The 13,244-nt window shown below is 36.6% G+C and overlaps 1 non-coding gene across 1 annotated transcript; it reads right to left on the bottom strand.

Moving 5' to 3' along the window:
- Positions 1–12,931: 12,931 nt before the first annotated feature.
- On the bottom strand, positions 12,932–13,005 carry Trnan-guu. Its single transcript has one exon. It is a non-coding gene; the product is annotated as a tRNA-Asn (tRNA).
- Between the last annotated feature and the right edge of the window lie 239 nt (positions 13,006–13,244).

Below are 13,244 nucleotides of genomic sequence, written 5' to 3'. Positions count from 1 at the left end.
TTACGACTGCCTTAAAGTAGATGCTTTATGCTGATTTCTGAGCTGCAAAAGTTTTGCGGGCGGAGATCTGCCAGGGCACTCCGGTTTCAACAAGGGTGCCATTTAGTGTGTTCCTCCTCGCGAAGGCTTGTAGTCGGTCGTGAGGACTTCATGGTCCAGTTTTCCTTGCACATCGAACAGCGCTCTTAATTCAATGAATTATCATAATGGCAGCATAAATATTAGTACAATTATATCAATTTCATCGCGTCTTCTTCGAAGATCTGCGGTGAACCTTCACCCATAGCGTGATCTTCGGACACTATAGCTGATGTTGTCGTCCTACCCAAGGACTCCTCCTCAATAACCGTAAAACAATAATAACATTTTGTACCTGGTCCGTCGACTTCGTCGTCCACCCCGTAATCAACGGATTCCGGCCGGGGTCATCGCCGGGAACACGGATCGTAACTTTAAATTGGATCACGAGTCCGGTGTGCAACCTGAAAGGGCGAACACCAACAACACCGGCCGTCGAAGTGGTCGATGAGATATTTCCACGAAGTGGCCATTTCGGATGCAGGGTGCAGCAGCAGCGCAGGGGAATAATAATAGCCCATACGGATTATGTCTCCATTGATGGTCCGGCGGGTGTTGTGAAATAAAAATTGGAAAATATTGCTCATGCTTATGGATTAAGGCGAAATTTGGCGCGGGTTAACCCGGAGTTCCTGGGAGAAAAAAATAAGGGAAAATTTATTTCACATTGTTGCAACGACGACGACATCGGCCAGAATCGGATGGGGTTAACAGTTTGGGGCAAATATATGACAGTGACCTTTGTTTACCTCTTTGTGGCGGTGCAGAGAGGGTCTGGGAAAGTATACGGAGGAATTTATGCCAAATCGATGCAATGTCATAAAGTGTGGATAACTCGCGGGTCGAGCGTGGACTTGACACAAGCGCGGTAGCTTTCCATTACAGGACAAAGAGGAATAAAGGGATTGTTGTTAAAATATGCAAATTTGGTTATTAAGTTATGATCAAGAGAGACATCAGCGAGATTTAAAAATAACTTGCAGTTTGCCCCTCGTTGAGTGCAAATACAATAACTAAAAAAAGACAAAAAGACAAAAAGACAAAAAGACAAAAAGACAAAAAGACAAAAAGACAAAAAGACAAAAAGACAAAAAGACAAAAAGACAAAAAGACAAAAAGACAAAAAGACAAAAAGACAAAAAGACAAAAAGACAAAGACAAAAAGACAAAAAGACAAAAAGAAAAGAAAGACAAAAGACAAAAAGACAAAAAGACAAAAAGACAAAAGACAAAAGACAAAAAGACAAAAAGACAAAAAGACAAAAAGACAAAAAGACAAAAAGACAAAAAGACAAAAAGACAAAAAGACAAAAAGACAAAAAGACAAAAAGACAAAAAGACAAAAAGACAAAAAGACAAAAAGACAAAAAGACAAAAAGACAAAAAGACAAAAAGACAAAAAGACAAAGACAAAAAGACAAAAAGACAAAAAGACAAAAAGACAAAAAGACAAAAGACAAAAAGACAAAAAGACAAAAAGACAAAAAGACAAAGACAAAAAGACAAAAGACAAAAAGACAAAGACAAAAAGACAAAAAGACAAAAAGACAAAAAGACAAAAAGACAAAAAGACAAAAAGACAAAAAGACAAAAAGACAAAAAGACAAAAAGACAAAAAGACAAAAAGACAAAAAGACAAAAAGACACGTTTTTTCCTTAAGTTCATCTCAACAACGTTATACAGTTGTTTATGATATCAAAATCACATAAAATAACCCACATTTGATGTTTCAATAACAACAGCACACACATGACTGCGATAAACCCCCAGCTGGTTCTACCCTTGAAGCAAGGTGCAACAAAATTAATTAAACTCATCAGCAACACACCGGCCGCGGCCAGGTTGCCAAATTCGACGCCAACTCCGTCACCGTAACCCATGGGGCCATGTGTTGTGTGTGATATGATACACGACCTGGCTAAACGAGATCAACACACAGGCGCGTTGATTGGGATCTTTCGGCGATCGGTCCCAAAAGTGGCACCTTTATCGTGATGGTCCCAGGGGTTCCTGAGTTGGACGACGACCGCCAAAACCTCTTAATCTCTTTGTAGTTTCACCCAAGAACGATGCTCGCGTAACTCAGCATGAACGCCGTGGCGTCGGATATCGGCTTTGGAGCGGGGCAAAACTCCACCTCTGGTGTAGCTAATTATTATTTCATTTTCAGCAAAATCATCAATCATATTGTTTTCAGGGGCTCATGGCCTCTAAGCCCCCGCCCGGTAGGTGGGCTAACTCAACCAGCTAAGCCCTCATGATCTCACTGACATGTGTGACTAACCCTCATTTTGAGCAGCCGTCAGTCAGTTCCAACGCTGAGTTCAACTGGATTCATCTCCAGCCCGATCGGTTCGAGTTCTGGTACTTAAAACTTCATTTATTACACTTTCTTGCAGAATCTCCACAGGTTACTTCACGTCACGGTAATTACACTGGAGGTCAACACAGCGCAAGCTAATATTTCATTCCTGGTAGATCGTAGCTCCAGCTTCATCACGACGACGACGACCAGCTGTCCAAACTGTCCCGGCATGCGCACAAAATTGATTATTTCTCCGAGTCGTTTAACCGTCGAGAAGATCATTCAATCTCCTTCCACTGAAAGTCATTTCTTCAGCTAAACTGCATATATCTATTACGGTTTACAAACCTGTCCTCGTGTGCAAATAAACGATCCACTGGACACATCCCCCTCCATTCCATCGTGTAGAGCAGATCAGACTCGCCACACACGCGAACCAGCGCGAAAAAAGGCATTAATCTCAATGAAACATACGTTTTGACATCTCATCATCTTGGGCGTAGCGTAGAGCCGATGGGATGGGATGTTGTTTGCTCCACAGCGTGACAAAGAACCAGGTTGCATAATTTTTTGCACCGACTTGCATTGCCTAGTGAAGTTGCACGAGAAGAAGGTCTCTAGCGATTTTTTAAAAGGTTTAATAATACTCGTTTTTTTGCCATCAAATCGGGCGTCCGATTTTACATAAGAGTCCTTTTGTCCCCAAATTTCTAATTAAGTATTTTAGTATTTTAGTATTTTAGTATTTTAGTATTTTAGTATTTTAGTATTTTAGTATTTTAGTATTTTAGTATTTTAGTATTTTAGTATTTTAGTATTTTAGTATTTTAGTATTTTAGTATTTTAGTATTTTAGTATTTTAGTATTTTAGTATTTTAGTATTTTAGTATTTTAGTATTTTAGTATTTTAGTATTTTAGTATTTTAGTATTTTAGTATTTTAGTATTTTAGTATTTTAGTATTTTAGTATTTTAGTATTTTAGTATTTTAGTATTTTAGTATTTTAGTATTTTAGTATTTTAGTATTTTAGTATTTTAGTATTTTAGTATTTTATTATTTTAGTATTTTAGTATTTTAGTATTTTAGTATTTTAGTATTTTAGTATTTTAGTATTTTAGTATTTTAGTATTTTAGTATTTTAGTATTTTAGCTTTAAGTTTTTTTTAAATCTTTTTGTATTTTTGGCTTTTGTAACAGATTCCCTCCGTGCCACCAATGCCTTCAAACTGTCGCATGCATCTACCAAAATCAGATCATGCCAGGCCATTCTGTTCGTGACGACGACATCGGGTCGTGGACCGGAATATGAAACAGTTCGTTCCGCAGGCCATAAATATCCGCGCGTTGACAGGCCGAGACGGTTCCGACAACGACGACGGTTGGCCTTAAGGGCAATGTATCATCTTTCGTCGTGGCGACTTTGGTTGTCGAACTGGTTAGTTGTCTGTCCCCAGTCCGCCGGAACAGTGGTCATTCCTCGGGGCTGGGACACGGGACACGAGGCGTTGCATTGAATGACGGGATATGAAATGTGTTTTCCGCTGCCCACGAACTCTTCGTTAGCGCCCCAAAGGAAGAAGGCAGTTGGACAAGCTGGAGATTCACAATCAATGCGGAGTGGTCACATTGTAACGCGTTGGGGCTGGTCACTTCTTCGTGAGATGAAAAACGGGCGACAAACTAATGCACGTGCGAAGTGATCACTCATGGACGGGGATCAATTAGAGTGAGTTTTCCCCTTACCTGTAGGCTTGGCAAACTAATGTCGCGTGGAGATTAATTCCGTCAACGGTCGGATCGAGATTAAATCGGATTAGAGGAAGCGCCGGAGCCTGCCCAGTTGCCTGTCTGCCCACTCACAGTCACGCAAAAGTGAAATGTTGAATGACGAGTGTTGGTCATAACAGTGCCAGAGGTAATTTATTTTAGATCGAGCGATAGGTACACTACTTTGAAAGGGGACAGATTTTCTGCAATGTGATACTTTATTATTAGCAAGTAATACGATTCATGGGTCTCGTGGCGCAGGAGTAGCGGCTTCGGCTGCCGATCCCGATGATGCTATGAGACGCGGGTTCGATTCCCGCCTTATCCACTGAGCTTCTATCGGATGGTGAAGTAAAACGTCGGTCCCGGTTTCTCCTGTCTCGTCAGAGGCGCTGGAGCAGAAATCCCACGTTAGAGGAAGGCCATGCCCCGGGGGGCGTAGTGCCAATAGTTTCGTTACGATTCATGGGAGAATCATGGTTCATAAAGTAAAATTACAATAATTTTACATGAAATAATATTGAAATAATATTGTATACACATTTCGTAGAATATTTTCACTGTGTATGAAGAAAAGCATCAGTTCATGTAGCGAATAAGTGTTGAACTTTTTCTTCCATTGCTGAAAATTCCAAAGTGTCAAAACTCATCCATCTGCACGTGAATTTTGCAGGTCGACAAAATTTCAACGTCTCACGCTTCCACTAAGGCAAGAATCACTCGCGAGAGCAAAAACAAAATAGCATTCCCCCATAATCGCTCACGTCGTCGTCGTCGTCGCCGAGCCCTAATTGCAGCGTGTTATTGTCTTAATATTTGGGCATGAATTGTGGTTTTGAAGCAGAACAAAAAAAAAAACATGCGAAACATTCTTCGACGCCGGCGGTGACGGCTCTCGCCAAAAGTGGTCCTCAAAGGCGAGCAGCAATTATGCTGAATGAGAAAAGTTTCACGATTTTTTTCACTGCGCGCGCGCTTTTTCTCAGTGGTGATATTTTATTAACCACGGCCGAGCTGACCAGCATCATTCCGTTGCGTTATGGAATTTTCATCGCGCGGAATGCCTAATTGTTGCCATCATATTTTGAGCACGTTTTTTTGAGCTGCAGGTGCCGATGGAATTATGGAGCTGAGTTGTCCAGTTGAGGAATGATGTGAAATTGTTTTAAGAGTTGCATTTTTGCCAAAACTTTGAATCCTATAAATTATTATCATTGCAAAAATATTTTACTAAGATTAGTGAAAAACTGAGAACGTTTAGTTTGCTGATTAAATTTATCTTTTGTGTTTGATTTTATACGTCCCTGCAGAGCAATTCTCCATAAAAACTAAAAACTAACTTAATCCACCTATGTGGTTGGTGCCTTCCTCACTTTTTTTCCAAAAATGGGTTTGGACACAAATTTCGTCTAATTTCGTTAAGTTTCGGAATACAAAAAAAAACACACATATTACTCAAGGGCTCATAAGTGGCATCTTAGGTGGTCATAGCTTGAGGCAGGGTTGCCAGATCATCAATGTTTTAGACTCGTTGGAAAGGTCTTTCGATTACCTAACCAACGATGGGTTGGATGATGGATCCGGACATTGTTTACATACATTTAAGTGAGATCCGGCTACAAAAAAGTACATAAATATCACTAAAGTGGTCAGAACTCGAGACAGGGTTGCCAGATCTTCAATGTTTTAGACTCGTTGGAAAGGTCTTTCGATTACCTAACCAACGCTGGGTCGGATGATGGATCCGGACGTTGTTTACATACATTTAAGTGAGATCCGGCTACAAAAAAGTACATAAATATCACTAAAGTGGTCAGAACTCGAGACAGGGTTGCCAGATCTTCAATGTTTTAGACTCGTTGGAAAGGTCTTTCGATTACTTAACCAACGATGGGTTGGATTATGGATCCGGACATTGTTTACATACATTTAAGTGAGATCCGGCTACAAAAAAGTACATAAATATCACTTAAGTGGTCAGAACTCGAGACAGGGTTGCCAGATCTTCAATGTTTTAGATTCGTTGGAAAGGTCTTTCGATTACCTAACCAACGATGGGTCGGATGATAGATCCGGACATTGTTTACATACATTTAAGTGAGATCCGGCTACAAAAAAGTACATAAATATCACTTAAGTGGTCAGAACTCGAGACAGGGTTGCCAGATCTTCAATGTTTTGGACTCGTTGGAAAGGTCTTTCAATTACCTATTCAACGATGTATATAATGATGATGTTTGGTTCAGTTTACTGCCATTTATTCAACTTCCAAAAATATGCGAAAACACATTTTTATACATAACTTTTGAACTACTTATTGAAACTTCAAACAATTCAATAGCACCGTATGGGACCCTAAACCAAGTCGAATGCAACTGGTTTGGTCAAAATCGGTTCAGCCAGTGCTGAGAAAACTGCGTGACATTATTGGTCACATACACACACACATACACACACACATACACACACACATACACACACACATACACACACACATACACACAGACATTTGTTCAGTTTTCGATTCTGAGTCGATATGTATACATCATGGTGGGTTTTCGAGCTTTAAATAAAAAGTTCAATTTTAGAGCAGGATTATAGCCTTACCTCAGTGAGGAAGGCAAAATGGATTTTATTTGGCTATTTTTTCAGCCTATTAAAAAAATCAATTTATTATAAATACATCGACTTTTGACCACTCTTAAGTTATCACGTTCTGGTAGTATAAGCAGTTAAGTGAATGAGAAAGTTTTGCTTGAATTAGCTCGGTATACCTCGTTATAATGCACAATTCGTGCTGAGAAAAATCTTCTTTGCCGATTGTTGCATAAACTAGTAATTTCCATAAGTTTTACAGGACTGGACAAGTAACTTGAATAAATGTACAGACATTTTAATTTTCAAAATGGCATCATTATTTTTCAAAAATCACATGCTGCCTATTAGACTGGCTCGTCGTTATACGGAAAATGTAAAAAATGATTAAATCATGCCTGAACAAAGTTTTGTTGATGCCTTTTGGGCCTCAAAATAACCCCCTAAAATTTGGGAGCGATTGGTTGCGTCCACGCGTTGCGCCTAGCATTTCAATGTTGTATGGGAATCAGTATGGAAAAACCCTCTTTATTACATTTTGATTTTTATAATTTTTATTTTCCACTAAATTTGTCAAATCAATACAATAGCGTTAAAATTGAGAAAATTCTCTAAAATTTTACCGAAGAAAGTATTGCGCTATCTTGCTTTTGCCAAAAGATACAGCGTCCTCAAAATTGGCCTAAAACGTGTTTTTGCTCGGAAATCACATTTTTTAATTGCAATTGGAGACCTTTATATGGTTAAATTCAGAAACACAGTTATTTTATGTTTTATTTTTCAAATAATATGAGATAGGTTGAATCGAAAATTTAGTATTGGAGTTAAGTTGGCTTAATATTTTCTCAGATTTCATAAAATCGATAGTGGTAGCAGGTTTTGTTCTAATTTTCAATTTATTTTTCAGATAAATGCACAGAATTAAATGCTCAATCATGATAAATTTTGCTATAACTTGTTAGCTAATTTTATATTTTAAGCCTGCATAATTTGATCTGATAGTATTAATGTGATTGTACAAGCAAAGAACTTTCCCAGATTCGTAAAATGATTAACTGATTTGGCTTTGGATTTCATTCCGTTAATTACAACGAAAAAGAAAAAAAAAATCTTTCTTCAAAATGAAAAAACAATAATTCGATTCCCGTGTGCTCTCTTGTTATATCTAGATATGAATCCCAGCAAGCTTAGTTCAAAAGAGCACACCGGCTTCGAAGTATAATTTTTCAACATGCAGCGGCAGAACAAAACTTCGTCAAAATCAATTTAGGCGTTTGCAAATATTTATTGATGTTTATGTCCCTCGACTCTGACCACAAAAATTAAAAAGTTAGAAAATTGAAATTACAGACCACGGATTTAACATTTGAATGAAAAATTTGTTTTAAAATGCATCATAAAGATATGAAATTTTTATTCATTTTGAGATTTGCTCATACGATATTTGAGAATATATTTCATAATTTTTAATTATAATTTGCGTTGTTTTTTTTTTATTTTCATCATTTTTTATTTGTTTATTTTTAATTAGCAAAATTAAATTTTATATTCTGGAAAAAATTGCGCTATGTAAATGTTTTCAAACCTTGATAAAATATTATTTTTTTAACTGATTTTTTTAAAATTGTTTCTCATTACCAAAGCTTTTAAGACGGTCTAAAAGTAAACAACACCGGTTAAGCTAAACTGAAAAAGTTATGTGCTCTGAAAAACGTTTTTTTCTTGAACAAATAATGTTGGTTTTATTGGTGAAAATTCACAGCAGTTTTCCAATTTCAAAACTTTCGTATTTTGAAAATGAATATGCAAATTCTTATGTACGAAGTTGATTATAAAAGGGGAAATCGAGCTGAAAATATTTCAAAGGCCATTTTTTTAACTCGAGATTTTGAAAATTTCAAAGGAAATGTATATGTTTAAATGTTAAAATAAATCCTTTTTCAAGGAAGCTCAAAATATGACCATTTTTTTCAAAATTTGGCTGATTGTGATTCACTGATTAACGTGAAAATAACATATAGTTGGACATTTTTTAGTCTGGAAGGTATGACATAAACTTCATTATACAACGGTCCAAACTCTAACGTGTATTTATTTTGAGAAGCTCTTCTAGAACTCCTTTAACACTGGAACGTCCAACGCATGTCCAACTTACACGGACGCCCAAGCCTCCCAAAAAAGGTGGAACGGTAACTTCAACTCGCTGGTTCTTGGGCATTACTCAACCAATCGGGACGATTTTGTTTCTACTAATTTGTATGAATGTCCAGATGATCATAAAAATTTGCAGAACTTGATTTGAACAAATCTGTAATTTCTGCGAACGATACATCGTTCCACCTTTTTTAAAAAGACTGCCTCCGCGGAATTTTCTGTGATTTTTTTTTTACCCTCGAAAAAAAAAGTTGGAAAGATGTTTTTGATCGCAAAAATTACAGATTTGATCAAATTAAATTCTGCAAAGTTCTAGAATCATCTAGACATCCTAGCAAATCACTTGAAAGAAGAATCATCTTGATTGGTTGAGAGAGGCCCGAGAACCAGCGAGTTGAATTTACCGTTCCACCTTTTTTGGAGCCTTGGGCGTTGGAATGTTAACTTTCCGCCACTGATTTTTTTTTATATTTTAAACCAAATTATCTAGTTATTTGTAAATCTATTTTATAATTCGGCGCCCTTTCTGTTTCAAATATCTTGGCGGTCGCCAACCGCGCCAACTCACTGATATTTGTGGTTTGGTTGAGCGTTTTAGCACAATGCATTACTGTGAATACAAAGACGAGTTGTTCCTTTTAATTTCGCTATATATTTTTAATATCTTGACAGATACGTATTTCGTCTACTACTTGCAGACTTCATCAGTGTTCTGTAGGTAATACCTCCTCGTTCTTCTTTTGTGCCTGTAAAGGTAACAGCTTAATCAGCCACGTTGAGCCGTTACCTGAATCCTTGTTGAGTAAACGTTTGTTGCCTGCCTTGAAGATTTCCAAACTTTCGGCGACAGCCAGCTTCGATGGGTTTGTGATGTGACTTAAGATGACCGCGTCGTTAGTTGTGATGTTATGTTTTTCCTCGATGATGTGTTCGGTTACTGCTGACCTGAAATGGGGGACAAATCCTTTCCGTTTTTCCTCCTTGGCAATTCTGACATATGTGTTTATATGCTCATCCAACCTGGTTTGCAGTAATCTCTTAGTTTGTCCTATGTAGCTCATATCACAGTGGCCGCAGGATACCTCGTAGATGCCAGGTTTGCCTAAAGTCGGTATGGGGCTTTCGTTGAACCTAAGATGGATTCCAACTGGCTGTTTCTACTGCTGAACACTAAATCGATGCCAAATTTAGCCAGTATTTGTCGTAATGGGCGTGTTATCCTGTATATCCTAAATACTGATATTTGTATTTACACATTTACTTCTTGAGATATAAAAGTTTATTTGCTAGAACCTAGGCAGCAAAAGCCCGAGAAAAATAATAAGATGATGAAACCTTTAAGTAAATTTTAGCAATAATAAAAATCAGATGACTTTTTTGTTTTTTTTTGGCATGTTAATTTGATAAGTTTTTTTTTCATTCATTTATTAAAAAAAAGTGAAATTTCCTTTAAAAAACTTTTTTTGTTGGTTCTTTGCATTCTTTCAAATATCAGGTGTATTTTTTTTTCATTTTTAGCGTATTATTTTGAATCAACTCTGTGAGTTTTAGGATTTTTCAAACCAAGTCATTTTAAAAAATATTTTTTTCATACAAAACAATTTTTTTCTGAAAGTTTTAGCATTCTTTAAAAAGTGAACAGTTCATTTCATTTTTAGTTTATAATTTTGTGATAATTTTAGAGTTTTATGTTTTAGCAAATTATCAAAATTATTTTTTTACGCAGTTCGGCGAAACGACCAATCGGTGAAATGACCGTCAGCGAAACGACAATTAGCAAAATGTACCAATTAAAAAAATATAATCAAATCAGCAATTGGAAAGAACTTTTGATAATGTTTAATTTCAAGTAAAAATAAGTAAAAAAATTAAAAATTTGAAAAATGTTCATGAAAGTTCATATTTGAAAATATTTTTTCCTGTTTCTGAGAAAATTCTCTAAAATTTTCAGTATTGGACTTGGCTTAAGATGCATTTTCACTATTTTATTGCCGCAATTTTGGCCGCCATCTTGGATTTTAAAGTTAAAAATCTTTTTTGCGTAGTTTATATGCTCGACAATCATAGATCAGATTCTCTGAAGGTCGTTTGTCCGAATTAAAATTATTCCAAGGCCTTTGGATAATCGAGTCTGGATAGTAGAGGTGGGCAAAAAAAGAGCGAGCCGCTCAAAGAGCCGGTTCATCAAAAAGAGCGAACGAACTATGGCTCACAAAAAAAACCGCGGTTATTTTTTAAACTCCGGTCTTTTGAAAGAATCGTTCCAAGATGGAATAATTTTCAAACGTGTTATAAATATAATTTATTGAATTTGCAACAAATTCTAGTGTCAAATTTGTTTTTGAGAATTGAAAATACAATATCAAATATTTCAGTGCTGATAAAACAAATAATCTCAACAATGTCCCTTGGTTTACTTTTTCAAGTACTTTAGGAAAAAAAATTGGCAGGTTAAAAAGGTGTCCGTAGTCACTTTCACATCAATATATATTGAAAGACTCATTGATGTCAATATGTCAATTTTTGAAAACCACTTAATAGTTTTCAAGCTTATATTTTCAGTTTTCAACTTTTTTTTATTCCAAAAGTAAATGATTTTCTAAACGAAACTTTTCATTGAACTGATCATACATTAAAGTATTACCCGAATACAAATTTGAGCATTTCAAATTGCTTGACTTGTAAATTATTACGAAACTTAGAGATTTTGCCGCTTGTCCGAATAAACTTCAGCGTTGTAGAATGTAGAAAAGAGTCAACAGAATATTTTCTCTAATAAAAATATCAGCATTAGTCCAATTTCGGCAGAAATAAACGCAATTTTAAAATTAACAGCTGCTTTTGGAAGATTCAAAAAAAATATTCATATTCGGTATTGAAAATTCAATTATTGGTCACCCAGCTATTGTGAGCTATGAATTTAAGGCTATTTGAATAGCATTTCTTACATTTTTTTTCTCAACATCAATTCTTCCTTACTTTCAAAATGAAAAAGTTGTAATTAAAAAAAAAAAACTTTGTTTAATCTTGTAAAACCTTCGATTACAAACTTTTTGCCTCAACTCATAAATTTTCAGTTGAGTTGTTCAGTTTTTTCAAATTGTCTTCAACTTTTACTTGACCCGTGAAAAAAACATCTTTTTACATGGTGTATAATCCTTTCTGGCTTTAAATTTGAAAAAATAAGGATGGTAAGATTATTTTAAGTATGGCACGAAAATTATGAGCTTGATTTAGATTTTTTTTCTTTGTGTGAATGTATTAAATTCAGTGCCATAAAAATATTTACTACTCATAAGATTGATAAATAATTGTTTCTGAAATTTTGATCAACACCAAGTTCCCACGAGGGAGTGGCATAAATTAGCAGTTCCATTAGCGATTTTTGTTTTTCTGCAGGTTCATTTCCACCATCAATCCTTCCGGCAGCCCCAATCCATCACGGAAAGCCGCACCTTTTTGGCTTGATGCCGACCGACAAAAAAAGAAACAGCCAGCAAGTGATCTGACGGATTCCTTACCGCCACGGACACCATCGGAGTGATCTACGGGTTCTTTCGGGGCCAATATTTCAAATGTGGCATTTCGCACAGCATATCGACTGCGGGATCTCGGAGCAAACAAAAGGGGGTTCCACAGAGTTGGAGTGGGGAAAAAAAATAAGGGTAGAGGTCAGATGGCGACTGAAGATCGATTTGCACCGCGATCTCCGCTAATTAATCTTTGCGCCACGGGTCTCTCTCTCGTGCGGCCGAAAAGAGGTTCAAAGGCTATGGTATCGGGGGCTGTGTTCGGTTTTTTTTGGCAAACTTTCGGACGATGAATGGAACCGTACTTTGTGTTGTGACGTTTTTGGGGGTGGGATTTGGTTTTTGCTTGATCATCAAAATTTCGGTCATGTTAATTGGATGCCTTTCATCGCCACTGAAACTTTGTTGAGACGTAAAATAATCATTTTCCTTATAAGAACTCTTGCGTTAAAGATGTTTTTGTAGTGGACATATGGATTTAATACATTATGTTAAAAAAACGCCCCCGGGTGGACTTGAACCACCAACCTTTCGGTTAACAGCCGAACGCGCTAACCGATTGCGCCACGAAGGCTTGATGCCAGTTAAAAAACGATTTTTTGACAGTATTAAGGTATTTTCATATTGTTCGAAACTTACATTATTACATTAGTTTTGAGGGATAACTTTTCGACAACTTTTGAAGCAAAAATCTGGGCCAAACAGGTGGCTCTAATCAACTCTACAATCCGCACATACCACGATACAGGTTCCAATCGACCGCGCCCGATCAAAGATTAAGATAAGCTATCATTATTTGTCGTAACCAGTTAT

This window comes from Culex quinquefasciatus, chromosome 2 (assembly GCF_015732765.1).
Source record: "Culex quinquefasciatus strain JHB chromosome 2, VPISU_Cqui_1.0_pri_paternal, whole genome shotgun sequence".
Lineage (NCBI taxonomy): Eukaryota > Metazoa > Arthropoda > Insecta > Diptera > Culicidae > Culex > Culex quinquefasciatus.
This window is presented reverse-complemented; position numbering and strand designations above follow the sequence as displayed.